The following is a 5,949-nucleotide window of genomic DNA, read 5'->3' as shown; positions in this document are numbered from 1 at the left end:
CTAAAGAATCTAGGATATCAAACACACACAAACAGTAACTTTCCGTACTAAAAACACTAGTTGGTAATGAAATCCAACGTTGCAGAGTTCAATACAGAAATGGCAGTTGGAACAGTTACCCCTGCAACCTGCTTAATGAATAGACTGGCACAAGTTCCTCCATTTAACCGTCTCGAGTGAAGAGAACCCCCCAGAAAATCCAAGTGAGTCTAGCCGACGTCTGCTCCAGGTACAGTGGGATCGTCCCACCACTGTCACCTCAGGAAGAGTCCTAAAGAATGTTGGCTACTTGAATTGTTTATTGATTAAACAGTCAAGTACCACATTAATTTGTCAACCTGGGAAAGTCCTTTTATTTCAAAGGTGACCTCGTACTGTATGTACTTAATTCTAAAAGCATTAAAAGTTGTAGTATACACGATTCTGTTTTCTGTCAAACTCCTTACTCTATGTTATAACAGTTACAGTATATTGCAAAGATAAAATGAAAGCAGTTAACTAAGAATACAAATCTGAAAAGAGAAGTAATGGCTGCTCTGTTAGCAGAGGACCAGGACCCTATCCTCAGGGTAAGGATGTTCAGCACCTGCCCCTGTAACCAGGTTGCTAATACACACTGCAATTCTAATTCACCGGTGAAGTGTTCTTTTACGATATCAAGTAATTAACAAAACAGAGTATCAACAAAAGGAAATTATTAGAGGTAATGCTACAGAATCCAAACAGAGTACCAGCAAAAAGGAAATTACCAAACACACTTACACACTGACAGGAAATAAATGGGTGAATCTTGTGAAGAAGGTGGGCCCTCTCCCTCTCACAAGATTCCCCGGAACACAAATGCTGGATTAGGTGCTCAGAAAAATCTTCTATTCATCTGCCAAAATGTCCAGTTACAATAAAGATTCAGACTTGCTGTTTGTCTTTCAAAATTTCCCTTACAACTTGTTTCCTTTTTTCCCCCCCTTTTCTACTGTAGATGTCTCCTCTTTATAGAGGAGACATCTATTACAATAGACCGTCATAGTTCATTTAGTTAAACCTTTTTGTCAAAAATAAGAAATCCATCCTTGTTACAGGATGTCGTTACAACAATGTGACTGTGTATTCCTTCTTGGTCTCTTACTGTTACACAGCTGGTAAACAAACTTCAACCGTCTTCTTGGGATCCTCGTACTATCCTTTGCCGCTTCATTGTTGTTGATTTAGTAAACTCATGCTGTTCCTGGTGTTTTAGCAACTGTAACCGTGTTTTACTCTTTCTGGACAGTTGCTGGTTGTGTTGTGTCAGCATGAAACTCTGCCGAACTTCTGATAGTTGCTGTTTGTATTTTCTGGTATAACGTTTTCCCTGCTTTAGATAGTTTATGTTTCTGGTGTTGCTGCAACTGCGTAGTTGCTGTTTCTGGTGTTGCAACAACTACGTAGTTGTTGTTTCTGGTGTTGCAGCAACTATGAATTATAATTTCTGCAGACTTTAGACAGTTCAACAGTTACTTAGCAACTTGGTTAACTTCTCCAAATATAATTATAAAGATAACATGAATATGTAATGAATAATTAAACATATAGTAATGCGGAGAGTTACTTCATACCTTGGAATGATTGGGTCATTATATAATCAAAGATTTCAACTTATGAACTGAAAAAGGGTAATATTATAGCAAAAATATAAGGTCAAAAATGGTCAATTTGGAGTCCTAACATCCCCCCCAACTGAAAGGGTTGCATGTCCTCATGCAATGCTTACTCTGAATCTGAGTCGGAGTACTGGGATGAACAATGTAAATTACTGAGACAGTAGCTATAGAAAGTGTTATCAAACTTGTCTCTGAACCCACAACCAGTCTGTAGTTGCCTCCATGTTGCCGCCTCTTCCTTTTTGGATAATCCAAACTGACCCTTGTATTGCTGACCAAATAACCATAAGAGAGGAAATTTAAATCTGTAGCCAATCTATTTTTCAGCACATTGTTACATACATCTAACATAGTAAGGTACCCTTGAAATTGTTTCCTGTAGATTAGGTGGATTATAGGGATGATACTCCTACCTTTCCTTGGGACAATTTTCCCAGAATAGGTTGTTGGATTGAATAGCCAAAGGTGCCTTCGTTCTCACATAGTGTTGGCAATCTCGCAAGACCACTGCTTGTATTTTCCTAATGTGATTAGTCATTCCAGGTTCACTTAACATTCTTTGGTGCTGTGTAATGAAAGTAGCTGCATTTTGAGGTTCAACCCTAATCCAAACGAGGCAGTTCTGTTCACTATGTTGTGCTGAGATGAAGGCGTTTTGCCAAGTGAGTTGGTTGGCTAGAAAGGAAATGAAAGCTCTGAGTTGTATGTCGCCAACAAGAGGGAGTATATTCATTGTTCTGTCTTCAGACATGGCTTCGTTGTGGAGATAAAGCTCACACAACAAATTCTGATCATTTTTGGGTGCCTCTGCAAAGGTTTCAATAAATTGTTCTGATGTAATCACCTGATAAGGTCTACCATCTCTAACTGCCTTTATCTGTAAGAATGTTAGTCGTTCCCTCAAAAATGTTGCATAGTTGAAAGAGGGTTTTCTTGTAGCAAGTATTCTTTGAACTAACTCAAAAATCTGGGACAGTCTAGCTTTTAGTTCCTTAATTTCTTTGTACTGAGCTCTAGACTGCTCAAGTGCTTCCCAATTCTTATATGCATAACTGAACCAAATTCCCTTTTGCTGTTGGAATGCTTTCCCTTGTGACAGCTCATATTCTCTCCACCATTCTCCTTTTAATTCTTGAAAACTAGCGGTCTCTATGCATGCATCACTGACAGTGGGAGGTTCAGTTTGTGTAAAGGCATCAACAAGAATTTTTTGCTCTGTGATAATTGGAGTAGGCCAGGGTGATTCGATGTCTTCTTTTCCATTTCCAGCCAATGTTTCTTCTTCCTATTCCATAATAATTTGGGTAGGTCAGGGTGACTTTATGTCTTCTTCGCCATTTCCTCCTGATTCCTGTGAAACAGCCAATGCTTCTTTTTCTTTTTCCATAACAGTTTGGGTAGGCCGTGGTGACTTTATGTCTTCTTCTTCATTTCCTGCTGATTCCTGTGAAACAGCCAATGCTTCTTTTTCTTGTTCCATAACAGTTTGGGTAGGCCGTGGTGACTTTATGTCTTCTTCTTCATTTCCTGTTGATTCCTGTGAAACAGCCAATGCTTCTTTTTCTTGTTCAACTTGGGTAAGCCGGGGTGACTTTATGTCTTATTCGCCATTTCCTCCTGATTCCTGTGAAATAGCCAATGCTTCTTTTTCTTTTTCCATAACAGTTTGTGTAGGCCATGGTGACTTTATGTCTTCTTCTTCATTTCTTGCTGATTCCTGTGAAACAGCCAATGCTTCTTTTTCTTGTTCAGCTTGGGTAAGTCAGGGTGACTTTATGTCTTCTTCGCCATTTCCTCCTGATTCCTGTGAAACAACCAATGCTTCTTTTTATTTTTCCATAACAGTTTGGGTAGGTCGTGGTGACTTTATGTCTTCTTCTTCATTCCCTGCTGATTCCTGAGTTACAACAAGTCCTTCTAGTTCTTTCTTTACACTTTTTGGAGATCCTGTTGGTTCTTGTGTTACAACAAGTTGCTCTGTTTCCACCTGTATAGTTTTTGGAGAACCTGCTGGTTATTGTGTTGCAGCAAGTTCTTTTGTTTGCTCCTGCACAGTTTTTGGAGAACCTATTGGTTCTTGTGTTGCAGCAAGTTCTTTTGTTTGCTCCTGCACAGTTGTTGGAGAACCTACTGGTTCTTGTGTTGCAGCAAGTTCTTATGTTTGCTCCTGCACAGTTTCTGGAGAACCTACTGGTTCTTGTGTTGCAGCAAGTTCTTCTGTTTGCTTGTGCACAGTTTCTGGAGAACCTACTAGTTCTTGTGTTACAGCAGGTTGCTCTGTTTCAGCAGAGGGTTGCGATGGTTCTGTTTTTGCTTCTGCAGTTTGTGTAACAACAGGTTCTTTCGTTTCAACTACAATAGCAGAAGGTTCTGGAATGACTTCAGTCATTGGTTCTACAACTACCTTGTATCCTGCTTGAGTGTATATCTCACCACAATTGGCACACATATATTCATTCTCTTTACTCTTCTCTGCTACAGATGCTACCCATGCTAAAATGTGCAGCTTAGGTTCATTTTGATAAGCTTCTTTGACCCTTATTATTTCCTCCTGATAATCATGAATTTGGGATTTCAGAAATTCAATTTCTTCCTGCAGGGCCGATATGGTAGGCTGAACTTGTGGAGCGGCAGGTTGCAGTGGAGGCAGAGGTTGTATTTCAACATTGATTTGAACATTTATACCTGCAACAGTTGGTTCTTGTGTGTCACCTGGTGAGGTAGTGGCTGTTTCTTGTGTTTCAGCCACTTGGCCAATATTACCTTGGGTGTCGGTAGCTAGTTCTTGTGTGACAGCTGTCTCAAAAGATAATGTCACAACACTGTGAACACTCTGCATCTCAGCCCCAGAGGGTGAGGGAGAGGAATTTCCAGGGCTGGTGGGAGTACAGGGTTTTAACATGATGGGTGGGGAGCTGGAGAGGGTGTGGCTAGGGGATTCAGCTATTACAGATGACCGAGTCCTTTGCTTGGGTAGAGAAGCAGGGAATTCAAAAAAATTTCTTTTTAGGCTAGCTTTCTTTAAAATAGGGGTAGTGGCGGAAATAGCAGCTGCTTTAGCCGAAGCCCTAGTTCTTCTTCTTTTCGGTGGGGTTTCATTTTTTTGCTGTATCTTTCGTTTGAGAAGGGTAATAGGGATGTTATCATCAGAGTCATCGGTAGAAATACCAAGTATGGGAACGGATGGGTCGGTTTTATTGGGGGATGGAGTTGTTTCTGTGGGTATTTCTACTGCTGATTGTACATTTTCAGCAACTTGTGGAGGCATTTGTTGGAGGATTTCTTCGGGAATTTGCTCTGGAATGTCCTCTGTTTGCTGGGGGATTTCTTCATCCTGCTGAGATATGTCCTCAGCTTGGTGAAGAATTTCCTCTTCCTGATGAGGAACTTCCTACTCTGGATGAGGGATTTTTGCCTCTTGTTGGGGATTAATGAGGGGAGGGGGGTTATTTAAGTCAAGGCCCTTATTTATCAATAATTGAGCTAGACGGTGGTGTTTCAAGGAATGGAGCGGCCGCTTTGTGTTGACAGTGTAACGTGACATATTTTTAAGACATCCCAATAGATAATATGGCATATTAATCAACTGACCATGCCTCAAGTGATTCAACAAGACGAAATCGTGTTGGTAAATTACCCGGTACCGGCCTTCGCATGTCAGGTATTGCTTTACAAATTCAGCAACTTTCGACCACGGTTGAGGCAGTGATTGAAGTGCTACGCCTCTGCCCTTGGGTTCCACCTGCTCGCCTGGTTGAAGAAAATCCTGCTGCGCATTTAGGATCAGGTGCTTCCTACTGAACCACCGCGTGCCATTAGCTGGTAGCCCGATAACTTGGGCTATGAGTTCCTCCGTGACTGGAATTTGAACTCCCTGGACGACGGAAAACCCCTCTGTTAAATTGCATGCAAACTCAAGGACTTGTTGTGCGTCGAAGTCTGGAAGTCTCCTAAAATAATCTAGCCATCCCGCTTGCAGGAAGATTTGATAAGCCTCGAGATAGAGCTCAAGAAGTGTTGTTGTGCCAGGTTCATATGTGATGAGATTTCCTCCCATAGCTGCTGTTTCAGTGAAAATTCTCAGTTCAGAGCCGAGCTTCCGAGTTCAGTCTAGAGTAAATCGTTGCAAATGGTAACATGCCATGATGAGATGACTTTTACATATTACCAGGAGAGTTAAGGGCGGCGGCATTTGGCGTGCTATACAATTATGACAGTGCTTTGGTAATCCCCCCCCCAAAAAGCTACGAGTAAGTGATATGATTGGAAGTACAATTATTCGGTAGTCCTATCAACGTCTCCATATTAA

This window comes from Pinus tabuliformis, chromosome 6, assembly GCF_031772625.1.
Source record: "Pinus tabuliformis cultivar Carrire ecotype Pingquan chromosome 6, CPIR1, whole genome shotgun sequence".
NCBI classification, from domain to species: Eukaryota; Viridiplantae; Streptophyta; class Pinopsida; order Pinales; family Pinaceae; genus Pinus; species Pinus tabuliformis.
This window is presented reverse-complemented; position numbering follows the sequence as displayed.